A 20,125-nucleotide genomic window follows, 5' to 3' on the forward strand; every position below is an offset into this window, starting at 1 on the left:
CTCGAGTCCAATTAACAGCCTCCCACCATCACTCTCTGCTTCCTACCATCAAGCCAACTGTGCATCCAGTGAGCCAGCTCTCCCTGGATCCCATGTGATCTAACTTTCCACAGCAACTTCCCATGCTGAACCTTAGCAAAGGCCTCACTAATGCCCATATCAGCCTCGATCCTGGGACAGACGTGTCACAGCTCAGCGAGCATAGATTGAAGCAGAGGATGAAGAGGTTTAGAGGGATCTGAGGAAGAGATTTTTCACTCAGAGGGTAGCTGAAATCTGGAACACACTGCCCGAGGTGGTGGTGGTGGCAGGTCCCTTCACAACATTAACGAAGTGGATGAGCATTGAAACTGCCAAGATACAGTCGGCTATGAACCAAGTGCTGATAAATGAGACCAGTGTAGACAGTGAGTGGATGGTCAGAACAGGTATGGCCGGCCAAAGGCCTGTTTCTGTGCTGTGTGACCCTCCACTCTGGACACACTAAATTAACGATGGTGGCACCACAAGGGATTGATCTCAAAACTCCACACCCCTGTCCAACCTGAAATAAACCAGACTGCACCCCTTTGTCGCCACTGCAAGTATCTGTTTCTCTCAAGGTAACATAGATTGGTCACTTCTGCTGAACAACTGGCAATTGATGAAGTTCCTGTGTCTTCTTCCATTAATATTGCTTCCTTACAGCAAAACTAACCCTCTCACTGTGACAGAATCAGTGACTAAATCTGCCCCCAAACACTGTGCTTTCATCCCTGCACATTGTAACTTGAACCATCTCACTGAGGGTCTGATGGAGACACAACACCTGCCCCTGCTTCTGACATTTTAAATACCCCCAGAATGGTTTTCTGATTCAGTCTGAAGGTGAAGGTACAGTCAGCTCATCATCAGACCTGACAAACCATGTCTTCCCACAGCTGGTCCCACCTGTTGGTGTGTCCTCTTTCCTCCACCTCCGGGGAAGCTGCATCTCCACACAAACTCCTCACTTGAGTCGACAGTCTGTACCCGTGACACAGGAAATCACATCACTGTCACTATTCCAGCTGCCACCATGCAGGAAGTGGTACCGCAACATAAAAGGCCGGACCGACAGGCTCTGGGACAGCTTCTTCACCAGGACATCAGACTGATGAACACATGCTGATTTGAGTGTACTCTATATTACATTGTCGGTTTTATTTATTATAAACTATTATAAGTTACTATCATTGCACGTTGCACATTTCGATGGAGACATAACGTAAAGATTTTTACTCTTCATGGATGTAAGAAATAAAGTCAATTCAATTCAATTCCTGATTCTGTGTCTGACCTACTCGCCTCTGGGTATCCTCCGTCAACAAGCTTCTTCCTCAGTCACCACCTGTGAGATTACACACAAAAAACAATCAAAACGATCTATGAGACAGCTCCTGTACCCCTCCACCCCTGAACATGTTTAAACTCTCTCCTCAGCCCCTTCCCTATTACCTTTCCCATTCAGACTCCCGATGTGCCAGCAGATCTCATAGGAGGCTGTACAAACCGGTGACCTTCTCTGATGTACAATTCAGTGACCTCGTTCCCTATCTGCACCCGCAGCCCATGACGGCTGTCCTAGATTCTGGGGCTCTGTAACACACAATGTTGTAACACGTAATCATGTTAGTAGCGAGATTGGACAGTCATTAAAATGTTTGTTGTTTCCTGAAAAGACGCGAGCTAAGCTGTCTGATCCAATTCACCAGATCCCGCCTTGTTTACAGCTTACTTCGTCTTGGGACCCGGACCCACACTCCATTCATAATCTCTACCCACACACAGACAGAGCCGTCCCTTCACCCCAATCCCCTCGGAGAACCACAAGGAATTGATCCCACAGCCGGGGCTCGGTCGCAAAGTTAAAACCGGGGCTGAGGAGAGCCTGGAGCCTCCAGTCGAGACAAAACCGCGCTGCCCACTCAGTCAACAACTGGACACAGGACTTTACATCACACAGCACCGGATTCAGTGCTGAAACCCTAATTTAATTTTGTTGTTCCACATCGTACGAAACAAAAGGTGTTTTAAAATTGAAGCGCTCCCCCTGACGTGACGTCACACAGGAGCCCCCACGCGCCTGACGTCACCCACGGTCTCCTCATACCTGCATCTGCTGTCACGAGCACGGTGCCTTACGTCACACACGCGCTGCTGTGCTCGAGCTTTTTCGGTTTAACGGCTGAGCAATTAAGCAAGAGCCAACGCCCCCCTCCCCGAACAGTCAACAGAGGAATTGAATTGATTGCAGAGCTGCGCTATTCCCATTGGTGCGAAGTGATGTCAATCACTGGGTACACCCAGTAGTGAAGGCGGACCGGTCGAGAGGGAGTTGAGCCGACTCCTGCTGCAGCTCGAACTGCACGTTAAAGCGGAACGAATTTCAAAGAAAATGTCCCGCTTTTTGAATTATATCTATTTCTATCCGAGGAAAGTTGGGGGCGTTTCTGAAGCGTCTCCGACAGCCGGAGTCTGAGGAGTAGTAGGAGACCACACGATCCGTCGCTTGATGCCGCTTCCCCGTGGAGGGATCAGACATAAAAAGTGAGGAGAGGCGGGATTTTATTGAAAGAATGAAGATGGTGTGAGAGGGGCGGACAGGATGTTTGTCCCGGTGGGGACAGGAGGGGCTGATCTGTGGAAATGTCTGAGCCCACGGTGGTGTCGATCAGAGGGATTCACCACATTGGGGGGCAAACACCGGCAGACTGTTGCCCTGCAAGCGGGGCCAATGGTCCGAGGCAAAGTGACAATTATTTGGGATTTGTTGAGACTGTACCTGGAATATGGTGTAAAATCCCGATCCCCATACAAACACGGGTTATACAGACCAAAGAACAAACTGCCGGAGGAACTCAGTGGGTCGGGCAGCATCTGTGGAGGGAAATGGACCGTCAACATTTCGGGCCGGGACCCTCCCTCTGGACTGAGAGTGGACGGGAAATAGTCAGAGAAAAGAGGTGAGGGGTGGGGATGGGGCAAGAACTGGGGAGTGAGAGGTGGATCCAGCTGAGGGGGGAAGTGGGGTTGGAAATAGTGACAGGGGTGGGAGTTGAGTGTTTGGCGAAACACGGGGCTACAGAAGATGGAAATTAATTCCATACAGGATTACCAAAGTTTTCAGAGAGTATTTGTTACAGAGAGTGCGATGAAGATTCACCAGACTGATCCCTGGAGTGGTGGACCATCAGATGGAGAAAGATCAAATGCGATAACCCTTTCATTTAGAGAATCGAGGACTGAGAGGTGAACACATTGAAATGAACAACATCATTACCGGTTGCACCAGGGATCCCAGTCTCTGGAAAAGTGGGTGGGCTGTCTGGGACTGAGATGAGGGGAAATGTCTCCACTCCACGGGTTGTGAATGTTTGTAAATCCCCACCACACAGGGCTGTGAAGACTTGGTGACTGTCCTCACATAAAACTGAGGCTGGCAGGTGTGTGGAGACCGAAGGGATCGAGGAAATGAGGATCGGGGAGGAACGTGTGGCTGAGATGGGACAGCAGCCGTCATCTTGTTGATGTTTAGAGGGGCTGAGTGTCCCACCTGTTTCTCACTTGATGTCTCAGTGTTCCTGTCCAGTGAGGCCAGAGGAATGTGAATAGAAATTAGTGTTTATAAACATAGACTGATTTAAATGAAACCTGCACATTCCCTGTGTGGTCTGAATTTTGTGTTTGACCGGGATGGAAATCGAAACTCTAACTCCGAGAACTCTGTGACCTGGCGGTGTAGGGAAAGGGATTGGTTAAGATACGGAGGGAAAAAGTTAAATACGTATCCGGTGTACGTATGAAAATAGGATAGGGAAATAATGAAATGATGTGGGAAATGTGGCGGTGGATTGGGCAGCGTGTGAGGAGAGGAGCAGAGACTCCGGGTCACGTGGGAGACACAAAGTCACGTGACCATGTTTCACCGCGGATCCGCAGCACATTTGGGTTTGTTTCTGAGGCCCCGCCCACTGCCCGATGACGCTATTACAGATCGCGCATGCTCCGTTGTTTTTCGTTCTTTGTGGAAGCGGGTCGGCGGAGGGATCGGGATCGAGAGGGGTCCTCCACCCCTAGGACGGGGAGCCAGGAACGGATTATTCTCTGCGGGGCAACACCAACAATTTCCCTTCGGTGAGTACTGAAGCCGGTCCCGAGCGGGGAGGTCTGACGTTGGGCAGTGAGTTAAACTCAAACAAGAGAAAATCTGCAGATTCTGGAAATCCGAGCAACACGTACAAAATGCTGGGGGAACTCAGCAGGCCGGGTAACAGCTAGGAAAAGAGTACAGTTGACGTTACCGGCCGAAACCCTTCGGCGGGACTGGAGAATAAAAGATGGTGGGTGGGGGGCGGAGAGAAGCACAAGGCGATCGGTGAAACTTCAAGGGGGAGGGGATGAACTTCCCCGAACTGGCGGCCTCGCCTCGCTTCCTTCACAGAATCTGCCGGGGTCGGTCCGGGTTGTAAGACCTTCACACCGACCCGTCTGAGATGAGCCGCCGCTCAGCGCCTGTTGCTCTGGTCCTGTTAGCAGGATGACGTTAAACGTATTTCTATCTCTTAACTGACGGAGCATTGTATAACTTATGTTCCGTGTTATCTGAATGTACTTGCCTGTGATGCTACAAGTCAGTGTTTCTCCGTACTTGTGCACTTGACATCAAATTCAGCAGGACCTGAGAAATCTCAGTGAGATTTGATCAATGATGATCATCTTGGCAGCTCGGTAGGTCGAATGTATGAGACACACACTGTTAAATGCAAAACCCTGAACAGTGTTGATGATCAGAGGGATCTCAGACTCCAAGTTCATCGCTCCCTGAAAGAGACTGTACAGATTGATCGGGTGGTTAAGAAGGCAAATGGCATGGTTGTCTTTATTAGTTGAAGCATTGAGTTCAAATGTCGGGAAGTTGTGTTGCAGCTTTATAAAACTAGTTAGAACACATCTGGTCGCCCTCATTTTCGGAAGGATGTCAGGGCTTTGGAGAAGGTGAAGAAGAGGTTTACCAGGATATTGCCTGGATTAGAGGGCATGAGCTATAATGAGAAGTTGGACAAAATTGTGTTGTTTTCTCCGGAGCTGTGCTGGCTGGAGTGAGACTGGATAGACGTTTATAAGATTACCAGAGGATTAGAAAGGCAGCGTCCATTATTAAGGACCTCCAGCACCCAGGGTTTGCCCTTTTCTCAATGTTAGTATCAGATAGAGAGGTACAGAAGCTTGAAGGCACACACTCAGTGATTCAGGAACAGTTTCTTCTCCTCTACCATCCGATTACTAAATGGACGTTGAACCCCTAAACACTACCTCACTTTTAAAATATATAGTTTTTCTGTTTCTTGCACGATTTTAAATCTATTCACAGAAACATACAAAACCTACAGCACAATACAGGCCCTTTGGCCCACAAAGTTGTGCCGACATGTCCCGACCTTGGACATTTCTAAAGTTACCCATAGCCCTCTAGTTTTCTAAGCGAGTTTTTCTTTTTTTCTCTGATGTCTCCAGGTACCTATCCAAAAGTCTCTTAAAAGACCCTATCGTATCCGCCTCCACCACTATTGCCAGCAGCCCATTCCACACACTCACCACTCTCTGAGTAAAAGACTTGTCCCTGACATCCCTCTGTACCTATTCCCCAGCACCTTAAACCTGTGCCCTCTTGTGGCAACAATTTCAGCCCCAGGTAAAAGCCCCTGACTATCCACATGATCAATACCACTCATTACTTTATGCACTTCTGTCAGGTCACCTCTCATCCTCTGTCGCTCCAAGGAGAAAAGGTCGAGTTCACTCAACCTATTCCCATGCTCCCCAATCCAGGCAACATCCTTGTAAATCTCCTCTGCACCCTTTCTAAGGCTTCCACATCATTCCTGTAGTGAGGCGACCAGAACTGAGCACAGAGGGGTGTATCAAGGGTCCTATATAGCTGTGACTTTACCTCTCATCTCCTGAATTCAATCCCACGATTGATGAAGGTCGATACACTGTATACCGCCTTAACCACAGTGTCAATCTGCATAGCAGCTTTGAGTATCCTATGGACTCAGACCCCAAGATCCCTCTGATCCTCCGCACTGCCAAGTCTTACCGTTAATGCTATATTCTGCCATCATGTTTGACTTTACAAAATGAATCACTTTACACTTAACTGGGTTGAACTCTATTTGCCAGTTCACAGCCCAGCCGTAACCTCTGACAGCCCTCAACACTATCCACAACACCCCCAACCATTGTGTCGTCAGCAGATTTACTAACCATCCCTCACTTCCTCATCTAGGTCATTTATAAACATCACGATGAGCAAGTGTCCCAGATATACATATACTGCATATATGTCAAACTCAAGGCCCGCGGGCCAAATCCGGCCCGCGGTGGAATTATCTTTGGCCCGCGAGATAATATCTAATTACTATTAAAGCTGGCCCCAGTAATCGAAGCGCCTACCGCGTATGATATGGCTAATGCTGAGTTTATTCAGGTACCAGGTTTTCAGGGTTTTTAGTGTTTATTCGGCAGTCATCTTCATAAGAAACGGAATTTGTAAAGTGAAACACTTTGTAGTTATAGCAGAGACTGAGACACATGAGAGCAGGCTGAAAAAACGGAGGCAACAAAAGCTGCGTTCGCACGCGTCCGACTGATCCGGCCCGCATGAAGCTGCATTTTGCTCAATCCGGCCCGTGACCTAAAATGAGTTTGACACCCCTGATACTGTAACTGATCTAGTTATTTATTTATATTGTTTCATTTTGTGTTTTCTTCTCTTCTGTATTATGCATTGCATTGAACTGCTGCTGCAAATTTAACACATTTCATGACACATGCCGGTGATAATAAACCTGATTCTGATTCTGAGAGGCACATTCAGACAGTTCAGAGGTAATGTACTGTAAACAGAGTAGAATTTGTCCGTAAATGTTTGAAAATGTTTTTTTTTTCTGTGCACTTCTCTCACCGAATCACCTACTGCAAGTTCTAATCTGTGATTAAGACAGTGCGAAATTGTCACATCAGGGTAATGTTCCTTGAGAATTGTAGCAACACCAGATTTGACACTATGCATTACACTCACTCCGTCACTAGCAAAAGCTACAAGGTTCTGTTTCAGGTAAGAGTCATCAAACGCATGGTTATTGAGACAGTTCAATAGATGCTTAGCAATAGTTACAGCTTTCTGATCAGGCAGTTCAATTAGATCTAAAAACATAAAATGGGGACCACCTGCCTTATCACTTTCACATTTCAAACCACCTGCCTTATCACGTTCACATTTCAAATAATCTATTAGGGTGGTCTTAATGCTTGTTGATTCATCCATGAGAACAGAAAATTTGACATTTATCTGCTTGATATACTGGCAAATTTTCTTTTTCATGTTAATGGCCACAGTTAAAATGCAGAAGTTTACACACATTGTAGCCAATTACATTTAAACTCAGTTTTTCACAATTCCTGACATTTAATCCTAGAAAACATTCCCTGTATTAGGTCAGTTAGCATCACTATTTTAAGAATGTGAAATGTCATAATAATAGTAGAGGGTGTAAAAGAGGTTTACAGGATAATGTCTAGATTAGAGTACATGAGCTATAACGAGAGGTTGGACAAACTTGTGTTGTTTTCTCCAGTTACCCGGGCTCATCAAAAATGTGTAGACTTCTCTTCATTTGCATTCAGTGATCCAAACCAGGAGTCCGGGCTGTCTATTTCCGCAGAATTGAAAAGGAAGTCCCGCCAGCAGGTCACTTGAGGCTTTTTACCGCAGATCTGGCCCGCCCTCTGTTTTGTGATGCAAGATCACGTGGTGTGTTCGTACAGTCCCCGGATGGGTGGTGATGCTTCCTCTGTGTTGTGTTGGGACATCTGATGTTGGCCACTGAGTCCCGTTAACTTCCCTCAACTGGCCTCGCTTCCTTCAGCTTTATGGCTGTTGTTTCTCCCCAGTTGTGGTGGGTGAGAAAGAAGAACGTCCCAGGTTGTGGGGATCTTTGATTTCACTGCCTGCTTTACCGAGGGACTGGGAGGCCTAGGGGGGAGAATGGTTTCTGTGATGTGCTGATCCAAAGGTCTCTGTAGTTCCTCGCAGTCACGGGCAGAGCAGTTACCATGCAAAACCTGAACTGTTCAGATGGGAAAGTTTCTATGGTGTGTTGATAAAAATGTGGTGAGGGTCAAAGTATATATGGCAAAGTTCTTGTTGTTTGTTCTAACTTTGTCATTTTAGAATCTTTCATAAGGTAGTGTATGCTGTTAATTCAGTATCTGTGTATTGATCACTGATTGTCCTTGATCCCTTCTCCCACCTGGTTCCATCTGCTCATTCCCTGCCTATCTTGTTCAACCTCTGTCCAGTCTCCTCACTCCTGCTTCAGTGATATACATCAACCATCTGGGTCAACCTCGGTCCACCCTGTATCCCACCTCCGCAATGTTATATATCAGCAATCTTTCTTTTAACCTTTGTCTTCATTGTGAAGTGTTCTTTTGCACCTTTGGCCTTGCTGAGTTATTTCCAGATTGGTTTTTGTTAGCTGGAATGACAGAGGGTCATCAGGTACCAGTTGTGTTGTGCATTGGTGTGGAGGTGCCAGTTTTTGAATAATGACTGGCTGACACACTATAGCATTTTACTGGCAGCAAGGAGTACTGGGAGAGTTGGTGCTTGGGCTATAATCCTGCGATCGGCATTCCAGGCATATGGAACTGTTGGTGTTTTGGCTTTGACTTTGGTTAGTGCTTCTACAGATGGGGCTGGATGCTCGTCCTTCTGCAATGAAGAAGATATCTCGAGAAGCTGAACATTGGTTGTGGGGAAATCCCGGATTGCACTACCCAGTCTGAGATGTGCTGACGATGTGTGAGACTCTCAGGGTGGGTAAGTGGCAGGTTCAGCTGTGTGACTCTGTGAGGTTGGATATCACAGTTTTAGATCCAAGTAAAATGCCCTTGGGGATCAAGCTGTGAGGCAGTGGGAATCAAACAGAAACTCAAGATACTGGGCATCTGTTCTAAAAACTGAAAATGTTTGAAGCCATTCTCATGAAACGTTATTAACCTGAATTGCAAGGATTGTTCCTCTCCCCACAGCTGTTCCTTACCTGCTGAGTGTTTCTGGTAATTCCAGCTTCTGTTTATTACATTCACCCTGGAATGGTTTATATTTCCTGAAATGGACCTGTTTGAACCTGGAAATGGAAATGGCTCGTTCTGTGATAGTAGTACAGTGAAGAAAGCACAACTTTGCCTGCAAATTACCCTGGTACCAATTTGTCTCTTATTCCTGGAAATGTGTGCAGTACAGTTATTGCTAAGAAGGTTTGCAAGAATAATATCAGCAATGATTGGCTTTATGTATGAGGAGCATTTGATGGTTCTGGACCTGTGCTCAATGGAGTTCAGAGGGACAGTGGGGGTGGTGGAGGGATGTATGGTTAAGTAAACCTACTGAATGCTGAAAAGCCTGGATACAGTGGACATGGAGAGGATGTTTCCATTAGACAGATAATCTGTGATCTGATAGCACAGTCTCGAAATAAAGATGTTTCTCTGTAAAACTGAGATGTGAAAAAATATTTGGCCAAAGGATGTCTGATCTGTGGAATTTGTTGCCGCAGAGGGTGGTTGAGGCTGCCATTTGGGTATGTTTATGAGAGATTAATATATTGATGATTGCTAAGTAGTTTCAGGGTTACAGGAGGAAGGCAGGAATATGGTGTTGGAATAAAAATCAGCCACGGTTGAGTGGTGGGGCAGACCAGATGGATCAAATCACCTAATTCTGTTCCTGTGTCTTATGTCTTACCATGACTGAATGATGGCTCCTGCTTATCCCATATCGTTTTGTGACGTGTGAGGGACAATAAAAGATTGTTCACTGAGATCATTATATCTGCCTTCAATGTTTACATTTCAGTGAGTTTTGCTCTTAGTAACATTAAGCAGAAATGTTTGGTTCTTTTTATTGTTAATGTGCTTCATTATCTTTCATGTTAAAGTTAGACCTGGGGTGAGAGATTTATTGGAAGAAAAACCCCAAATGGAAGGAAACCATGACTGAAGACAAGGGAACAGCAACAAGTGAACCAGCCCGAGGATTGAGAGCATCAACTGGAGAGAACCCATCTGACTCAGAGATTCCAGTGATTCAGTCAGGAGAAAGTTTGGTGAGTCAAATTTACTCAAACACTGGTCATTTAGACATTACATACCTGTACAAAGGAAGGTAGGAAATAGTTGGAGTGAGACTGTGCCCAGAGGAACCAGTTGTGCCTCTGTCAGACCCAGTTGCAATCACTCCAGGTCTGGTAATGTGCTTCCAGCAGCCCAGTCCTTTAAAGCCACTCCCATTCTGTGGAAGTCGATTCTGGAGAAAGTCACTCAGAGACCGTATAAATACAAACTCTTTACTCCAAGCACCCAGGCCTTACTCAGTCGCTCAAACAGGAACAGTCTATGACTGTTGCTGCTCAATCCACTAACTGACTAACAATTCCCCTTACACCACAGATATATCTGTCCATGTACTCCCCACACAAGACAGGCTGGAGCCAAAGTTATTTACTACGTGACAGCCCCTGAAGGCAATTTACAAAATAGTCATAATGGCATACACACACAGACCAGACTGCAGCTGTCCTATCTGTACGCATGAGTGCACAAGGAGATAAGCATCTTGAAGCCCTATCTATCTTCCCTCAAGAAGAAATACGGCTCAGCATGGCTTAGCACATCTGTTGAATATCAGCAGTTTCTTTCAGAAAAACAGGCTGCTCTTGTTTAACAAAGTGTTAACCCTTTTACATACATTATCATTCCTTCCTTTTGATCATTATGTACAACTATTGGGCCATAATGCAATATCATGCCCGACATATTACCTAACAGGTCTTCAACCCTTCGGTGAACCCATGTAAATCCTACCCTACTTTCTTGATGCTGTCAGTCTCCTTGGCAGTGTGCTCGGAGAGGGATGTAATGTTAATGGACTCATCAGGGATATAGGTGCAGCATTCTATGTCACTAATAGCACAGGTTCCCCCTTTCTCAGTGAGGATAAGATCTAAAGCCAAATGATTCTGTAGGACTGTTTGCCAGATTGCAATCATTTCAGTGGATATTTCTGTTACTTGGCCTGTGTTTCTGTCAGGGCCCCTGCAGTATTGTGGCCAGCTCCTCAAGCGCTGTGGCCAGCTCCTCAAGCGCTGTAGCCAAATTGATTATCTTTGGTGGATTCCTGGCTACTCCATAGGAGAGAAAAGTGATCATCCACAATCACTCAGTCTCAGTTATTCCTCTCCGCTGCTGGGCACCTGCAAGTATGGCCAGGATGCATGTTTCCCAGTCTAGGAAGTTCTGTTTGGTGGGGGCCTGAGGTACCATCCCTCAGAACACTGACAGCCACAGTCTTCGCTGACTGGACCACAGTTCCTCATCTCACTTCCCCCGGTGTTATTTGAGAAAGTCCAGGCTGAGAGTTCCTCACTGTGGTTGAGTGGGATTACTGTCATTGGAATCATAATTTTACCAGGCTGTGGAATTTTGACACAAACCCAGCAGGTTCTACATTTTTGGCATAGGTGTGGCAGAGTGACAGAAAAATGTTAATATGGGGGCCCCCGGATGCTGGGGTGAGCCCTCTCAAAGACATAAACACAAACACCACAATCAACCAATACATTTTCCTTTAGTCCGAGAGAGTCCTTCTACTCAGTTCCTTCAGTAACACGTTTGTAGTCTGTTTGATGTATCCACCGAGATTGCCCCTTCAGTCTCAGAGCCGTGGAGTGGTCAGTAACACCTGATATGGTTGTCTCCACCGAGGTCCGAGTTTCCCACAATCCCAGTTCTTGGTCAGAACAATATTCCCAGGTTCTCTGGTGGGATAGTCACTCCTCTCTGCGGGGTGGTTCTCTTCCTTGTAAGCCTGTCGTACCTGTGAATGTAATGCTTGGAAAATTTTGGTTGGCTGGCATATATATTTCCCCATCACTTCCCCTAGGGTATGCAAATCTAATTTTGCTGGTAGACTTTCTGGGAGCAATGGTACACAAGTCCCCAGGGTGTCCTCATGGGCCATCCATGCATGATTTCAGCTGATGACAGCCCTCTTTTCCCCTGTGGGGTAACCCTCATGTAGAATAGGCTAGCAATACGACCTTCAACCGAGTGAGTCCAGTCTCCGCTGTTGGTTTGGCTAATTTACTCTTCAGAGTGCCATTGGCTCTTTCCACTATGCCAGCGGCCCGTGGGTGGTGTACACAGTGGAATTGTTGCTTGATAGCTAGTTTGTTACATATCTGTGTAGCTCAGCATCTGTGGCAGGCCATACCTGGGAGTTATTTCCCGTAATAATACCTTATCAACAGTCATAGCAGTATTATTGGTAGTTGGAATAGCTTCAATCCATCTACTGAACACATCTATAATAACTAAGCAGTATCTATAGCAATTTACTCTAGGCAATTCAATAAAATCAACTTGCAGACAAGAAAAAGGTCCATCTGTCGAGGGAGTCGTACAAGGAGTGCAGGGTACAGATTACCAACCATTCCCTCCTTTCCCAGATGCGTACAGTTATGTATATTACAAACCAGTATTGGTGAAAACTGTGTAGGAACACAAACCTGTCCCGCTGGGGTGATCCAGAAACCTAGGTCGGGGTCTTTCTGGCACCCCACCTGGGATCACAGTTTGCGCTCCTCCTCAGAGGTGTCCCACTGAAAAGTACGTACCTCCCACATGTCTGGCAAACCCGTTCTGCTTAAGTCACGGAAGGTTGCTTGACTGGAATCCCTGTTTCGTCAAGGTGTAAGCGAGGAACCCTAGGCTGTTTGGCTTGAACCCAGGACAAACCCAAACGGTGGTATGGGGAACCACCAGTCCTCTCTGTCGCCAAAGGAAATCCGGAACTTTGGCCAGAAATTCACTGCCCTCTCTCTTCCTTTAGCCTCTCCAATCACCGTGACTGGGAACTAATGGTCCTCGAGGGGTGCATAGTATTGGCTTAACTTAGTTGAGCACCCCATAGGGTCGTAGCACAGAGTCACATGATAGTTGGCCGCTGCCAGAAGTGGTTCAAACGCAGTGGAGTCCAGATTAAGTGCCACCATTGGGTGGTCAGAAACTGGGGAAGATGTCTGGTGGTGACTGAAATGAAACGTCACGCTGGTTCCCCCGGAATTCCACCTGCAGAACCCAGATGGACTGATTGTGGCGTCTGATGGCTGAAATACCTTTTCTACTATTATTTCCTGATTGAGAGTGTTTGTGATTGCCCCCACATCAATCAGAAACAGAATTGGAATTCCAGCAACCTGCAATATTACATTAGGCTCTTTCTGAGGGGTGGTACTCACGGTAGGAAGCATCCTTTCTCGTCAATTTCTAAACGGGTCGTTGTCCCCACCTGTCCCTTGGTAGGTTTTTGTTCCCATTTCTGATCCCCAGATATAACCCGCGTCCTTCTTCCTGCTGAACATATTCACTTTTAGTATTAGTTCCCTTCAGGGTTGATTGGGATTCGAAAGCCCGGTCACAATAATATGTCAAAGCTCGTCACATTCGATTTCGGTCATTGTGAGGCCAATCCATATAATTTGTTTTAATCATGTTGGCTAACCTAGTTGGTAAGCATTGGAGGAGTAAGTCATTAAACCTGCGGGACAGATTCCCATCTTTAAAGTCATGGTCTCCTACAGAAGGGCCATAGCAGGCCTCAAATCTCTCCCAATAGTCTGGTCTCAATTCCCCAGGCTTTGGTTTGCATTCAAGTGCTTTAGTGATGTTTACAGGTTGCTGGAGAGCCCTTTCCAAGGCTTGAATGAAATGGTCTATCTGTTCATTCTCATTATGGTTTCCCGCCTGTAACTCCTGACAGGTTTGGTATCTCAATTCTACCTTCCATTTCCACTCCTCAGTAGCTGAGAGAATCGTGCAGCAGAGACCGAATAAATCTTGCGGGGTGGCATTACACATTTGTATAGTACTGCGGACACACTGAGCAAACTGTGCTGGTTTTTCTTTTCTACCTGGGACCTGATTCATGATCATTATAAGTTCTGGAGGCTTCCAGGGTGCATACACAGGAATCACTGAGGGCTGTCCCTCCTCCTGCTCGTGGATTGGGCAGCATTCGGGTGGGCAATTGTCTTTGTGGAGCCATTAACTGGGGTTTTATTGGATTCTTCCCTCCCTGTCTCGGAATAATTCTCGGTATTCCCTTTCTGGATCTCAGGGTATAGGGACCTCCCATTCCCTGCCACCGCTGTTTTACCCGAGCCGTCTCCGTGTCTGAGGTGGGTGGGGGGGGGGGGTACGGTGGGTGCCCATTCCTCATCACGGTCACTGTCCTCAAACAGGGTTGGTATGCCAGACATGGGTTCGGGATCCCTTGTTTCCCTATCAGTTCGAACTTCAGAGTGAAGTTCCTGCCCTTCTTTCCTATCTAGGCCGGCCTTGGTTTGATTACGTTGTTTTTCCTGCTCTCGTTTGTGGCTCCCATTCAGCCATTCACGTTCCGCTGTTAGCGTCTCCCAACCTTTGGCGTTCCTTCTGCGGTACATAATTGTATCCCTTTCTCACATGCATTATTCCTCCAACTTGCTAATGATATATTGTTCCACTTTACTTCTGCCTTTTTCTTCAAATCCCTTTTCAACAATTTCCACTTCTTTCCACATTTCTTTCTCCATATCAAATTTACTGCTTGTTTTCATGAGGTAGTATCCCTGGTTCCTCCCCAGTGGCCACATTTTGTTCCCCAATTTCTTATTCAGCGCTGCACTCAACATTCGCAAATCTTTTTCCTTGTCTGGAAAACTCTCACTCATATTGTGTAGGGCTGCTCCTGGCCCATTCAAAGCAATCGACGGCAATTGACCCATGTTCTCCAAGTAATATACCCTGCTGGTACCTCCTGCCCACGTAATAAATTTACCCAGCACATCTGCCTCCAGCCCACTTAGTAAAAATTTGCCTACCTTATACAAGTCTCCCGACAGATTCTTTCTCGATCTCATCAAGGTATGCGAACAGCCTTGGGCGAGGGACCATTCCTCCAAAGGAACTAACGGAGAACGACAAAAGATAAAATATCTATTGGGCACCCAGTCCGTCTCCGCAGTCCCCAGAGTGGTCCAGCCGCTTACTCAGCCCGTCTGCTTGGCACTCCCTATATTGGGATCCTGTTGGTGACGCCAAATGTTAAAGTTGAATCTGAATAAAACTCAGGAGACCAGCTTCTTGTCATCACCACAGTTTATTGTGCATTCTCCTGTAGGAGTTTGAGACCCAGTTGTCAAAGGGAAGGCACGTAAGCACTGCCACCATCTGACAAGTGGACTGACTCAGTCAGGTTACAGCCGTGTATTTATACATGAACCCAGACATTTATATATAGTAAGCCCCAGACTTTACTATTGCAAAACTTAATTACATAGATAAGAGAGTTCACTAAATGAAGGTTTTAATTACAGGTGGATGTACTGTCCAGTCCTTATCAGTTATTCCCATTGCAAGGCCCTGACTTAATTACAGACAGATGTTCATTCCTGTCCTTATCAGCGAGTCCTCCTCCCTTCACTCAAATGAGGGTACAATGTATAATGTTATCAGCTAATGAGGGTGCAATGCATAATGTTATCTGCTCTCAGTGTGTCTCTCTGCAAGCCACAGAGAACTGGTAATGAGCCTGTCTTAGCAAACCACTGAACACAAAGTTGACTTCAGTTCAAAAATTCCTGTTCAGTCCCAAATATTCTTTTAGCCAGAGCTTACATAGGGTCAAAATGTTTTTTTATGTATGTATCCTTAATTCCTCAGGAGGTTTCATGGGAAATATTTATGTCCAATATAGAAACTGGTGTTACCTATGTGTATTGTGGTGATGCAAAAGTTGCTGGAAAATTTACAAATGGGAAGAAGTGGAGTGATATTTGAAACTCTGACTTTTTAAACCATAATTTAGCAAACAAACCACTTACGGACAATATGCAAGACCTTTGGTGAGAAAATCCTTCATTGACCTACAAGTATCTGGGAGTACAGTTAGACGAGAAGCTAGACCTCAGTATGTGCGGTTGGGAGACTGTAGGTCTGACACGGTGGTCAGCAGCACAGGAGCGCCGCAGGGAACCGTACTCTCTCCGGTCCTGTTCACCCTGTACACATCAGACTTCCAATATAACTCGGAGTCCTGCCATGTGCAGAAGTTCGCTGATGACACGGCCATAGTGGGGTGTGTCAGGAATGGACAGGAGGAGGAGTATAGGAAACTGATACAGGACTTTGTGATATGGTGCAACTCAAACTACCTCCGTCTCAATATCACCAAGACCAAGGAGATGGTGGTGGACTTTAGGAGATCTAGGCCTCATATGGAGCCAGTGATCATTAATGGAGAATGTGTGGAGCAGGTTAAGACCTACAAGTATCTGGGAGTACAGTTAGACGAGAAGCTAGACTGGACTGCCAACACAGATGCCTTGTGCAGGAAGGCACAGAGTCGACTGTACTTCCTAAGAAGGTTGGCGTCATTCAATGTCTGTAGTGAGATGCTGAAGATGTTCTATAGGTCAGTTGTGGAGAGCGCCCTCTTCTTTGTGGTGGCGTGTTGGGGAGGAAGCATTAAGAAGAGGGACGCCTCACGTCTTAATAAGCTGGTAAGGAAGGCGGGCTCTGTCGTGGGCAAAGTACTGGAGAGTTTAACATTGGTAGCTGAGCGAAGGGCGCTGAGTAGGCTACGGTCAATTATGGATAACTCTGAACATCCTCTACATAGCACCATCCAGAGACAGAGAAGCAGTTTCAGCGACAGGTTACTATCGATACAATGCTCCTCAGACAGGATGAAGAGGTCAATACTCCCCAATGCCATTAGGCTTTACAATTCTACCGCCAGGACTTAAGAACTTTTTAAAAGCTATTATTAATGCTTTTTGAGATAGTGATTTAGATGCATATCATATTTTTTTTACTGAGTTAAGTATTGTATGTAATTAGTTTTGCTACAGCAAGTGTATGGGACATTGGAAAAAAAAGTTGAATTTCCCCATGGGGATGAATAAAGTATCTATCTATCTATCTATCTATCTATCTATCATAGCACCATCCAGAGCAGAGAAGCAGTTTGAGCGTCAGGTTACTGTCGATGCAATGCTCCTCAGACAGGATGAAGAGGTCAATACTCCCCAATGCCATTCGGCTTTACAATTCAACCGCCAGGAGTAAGATATGTTAAAGTGCCGGGGTTAGGACTGAATGTATTAAGTAAACTACTTAAGAACTTTTTAAAAGCTATTATTAATGCTTTTTGAGAGAGTGATTTAGATGCATATCATATTTTTACTGAGTTAAGTATTGTATGTAATTAGTTTTGCTACAGCAAGTGTATGGGACATTGGAAAAAAAAGTTGAATTTCCCCATGGGGATGAATAAAGTATCTATCTATCTATCTATCTATCTATCTATCATAGCACCATCCAGAGCAGAGAAGCAGTTTGAGCGTCAGGTTACTGTCGATGCAATGCTCCTCAGACAGGATGAAGAGGTCAATACTCCCCAATGCCATTCGGCTTTACAATTCAACCGCCAGGAGTAAGATATGTTAAAGTGCCGGGGTTAGGACTGAATGTATTAAGTAAACTACTTAAGAACTTTTTAAAAGCTATTATTAATGCTTTTTGAGAGAGTGATTTAGATGCATATCATATTTTTACTGAGTTAAGTATTGTATGTAATTAGTTTTGCTATAACAAGTGTATGGGACATTGGAAAAAATGTTGAATTTCCCCATGGGGATGAATAAAGTATCTATCTATCTATCTACAGGCCTGCTATATAGTGTGAGAGAGCAGATGAACTCGATCGAACCCAGAGGAGATCAAAGTTCTTATTGACAGTGATTTGCTAGCTGTTAAAATGAATACCTCACTATATAAAAATCACTATGCACATTTTGTCACTGGGTAAAAAAATGCACAGTACAAGATTTATGTACACACCGGTGATTACAAATTAGAGGGGACATTGGTGGGAAGGTGGGGAGACCTCCAGTATCCCTGATGCCCTCACCTACAAGATGTGCATCCAGCTGCAGCTTGTAACCCTGCACCTTAAGGAGTTGGAACTTGAAATGGATGAATTCTGGATCAGCTGGGAGTTTGTTATATACATGAGGGGTAGAAATCTTTACGTTACGTCTCAATCTAAATGTGCAATGTGTAAGTTATAGTAATTTCTAATAAATAGTTTGTACATAAGATAGTCAATATAGCAGAAATGCAATTCCATCAGCATGAATTAATCAGTCTGATGGCCTGGTAGAAGATGATGTCCCGAAGCCTATTAGTCCTTTTGCTGTGGGACCGTTTCCTGGATGGTAGCAGCAGGAACAGTTTGTGGTTGTGATGAATTGGGTCCCCAATATCCTTTGGGCCCCTTTTAAACACCTGTCTCTGTAAATGCCCTGAATCATGGGAAGTTCACATCTACAGATGCGCTGGGCTGTCTGCACCACTCTCTGCAGGTTCCTGAGATTGAGGGAAGTACAGTTCACACACCAGGCAGTGATGCAGCCAGTCAGGATGCTCTCAATTGTCTCCCTGCAGAATGCTCTTAAGATTTGGGCCCATACCAAATGTCTTCAATGATCTGAGGTGAAAAAGGGGCTCCTGTGCTCTTTTCACAACACGGCCGGTATGTACAGACCATGTGAGATCCTTGTTGATGTTTCTGCTGAGGATCTTAAAGCTGTTCACCCTCTCAACCCCAGATCCATTGATATCTTGATGTCAATATGGGTTAGCCTGTCTCCAATCCTCCTGTCATCCACAATCAGCTCCTTTGTTTTTGTGCCAATGAGGGAGAGTTTGTTTTCTTGACACCAGTCAGATGTTGTTCAGACCTCAGATAGAGTCAGCAATCAAATGGTTGAACATGGTGTGATGAATGTGCTGAGCTGTGTATATCACAATGCAAGAAGCATCGTAGGAAAGCCAGATGAGATCAGGACAGGGAATTATGATATTGTAGCCATTACTGGGACTTGGTTGCACCCAACAGTCTGAGGGATTTAGAGGAACAAATTTGTAGAGAGATTGCAGACCATGCCAAGAAACAAAGGTTGATTCAGTAAATGATTTTAACTTTCCATATATTGACTGGGACACCCATACTGTAAAAGACTAGATGCGGCAGAATTTGTCAAATGTGTCCTTAATCAGTACGTAGAATTCCTGATGTAGAAATGTGCAATAAGCCGTTAGGAAGTGATCCAGGGCTGGTGACAGAAATTAGTGATCATAATCCATGAAATTCAAAGTAAAGGTGGAAAAAGAGAGGTCTGGACCACGGGTTGAGATTCTGAATTGGAGAAAGGTCAATTTTGATGGTATCAGAAAGGATCTGACAAGTGTGCTATGGGACAGGCTGTTTTCTGGCAAAGGTGTACTTGGTAACTGGGAGGCCTTCAGAAGTGAAATTCTGACAGTGTAGATCTTGTATGTGCCTGACAAAATAAAAGTTGAAAGGTAACTGGTGCAGGGAACCTTGGTTTTCAAGAGATATTGAGGCCCCGGATATTTTGTTCCTCTAAATGCCTCAGACTGTTGGGTGCTACCAAGACTCATTAATGACTACAATATCATAATCCCATGCCCTGAGCTCATCTGGCTTTTTTTTAGTCATCTTCTGTTGGTTTCTAAAAGCTTCCATATAGGTTTTGCTCTATATTTTGCCCTCTCTTTGGCTTTGGCTTCTCAGTTTAGCTACAGTTTTGTCCTCCTGCCTGTCCAATGCTTCCACTCCCAGGAATCCATGCAGCTCAGTGGGAACAGGGAATGGAGACAGTCAAATTGAGCCAGGGCACAGATTGTACATGGCAGAAGTGCCCCATTCTTAGAGATAGGAAGAGCATCAGAGAATTTGAGGGTCATTCCAGATACCAGCTCTGAGTCCAGTTAGAAGATGATTTCTCTCTCCAGCTTGGGTTGAACTTCATTGTAACAGTTTAATGCCAGATGACACCTTGATAACCCAAGTTTTCTCTTCTGAAAAGATGCCCTACACCCATTGATGGATTTTGTAAAATTTTTT

The 20,125-nt window shown here is 45.4% G+C and overlaps 1 protein-coding gene, 1 long non-coding RNA gene and 1 pseudogene across 2 annotated transcripts in view; 2 read left to right on the forward strand and 1 right to left on the reverse strand.

Annotated features, from left to right (window-relative positions):
• Positions 1-20,125, reverse strand: part of LOC140722301 (uncharacterized) — a 1,042,646-nt gene that overhangs the window by 922,067 nt on the left and 100,454 nt on the right. The window lies entirely within an intron of this gene.
• LOC140722307 (uncharacterized) overlaps positions 1-20,125 on the forward strand; it is a 141,716-nt gene that overhangs the window by 117,239 nt on the left and 4,352 nt on the right. The window lies entirely within an intron of this gene.
• LOC140722293 (uncharacterized) overlaps positions 1-20,125 on the forward strand; it is a 236,665-nt pseudogene that overhangs the window by 67,506 nt on the left and 149,034 nt on the right.

Source organism: Hemitrygon akajei, unplaced genomic scaffold (genome assembly GCF_048418815.1).
Source record: "Hemitrygon akajei unplaced genomic scaffold, sHemAka1.3 Scf000074, whole genome shotgun sequence".
NCBI lineage: Eukaryota > Metazoa > Chordata > Chondrichthyes > Myliobatiformes > Dasyatidae > Hemitrygon > Hemitrygon akajei.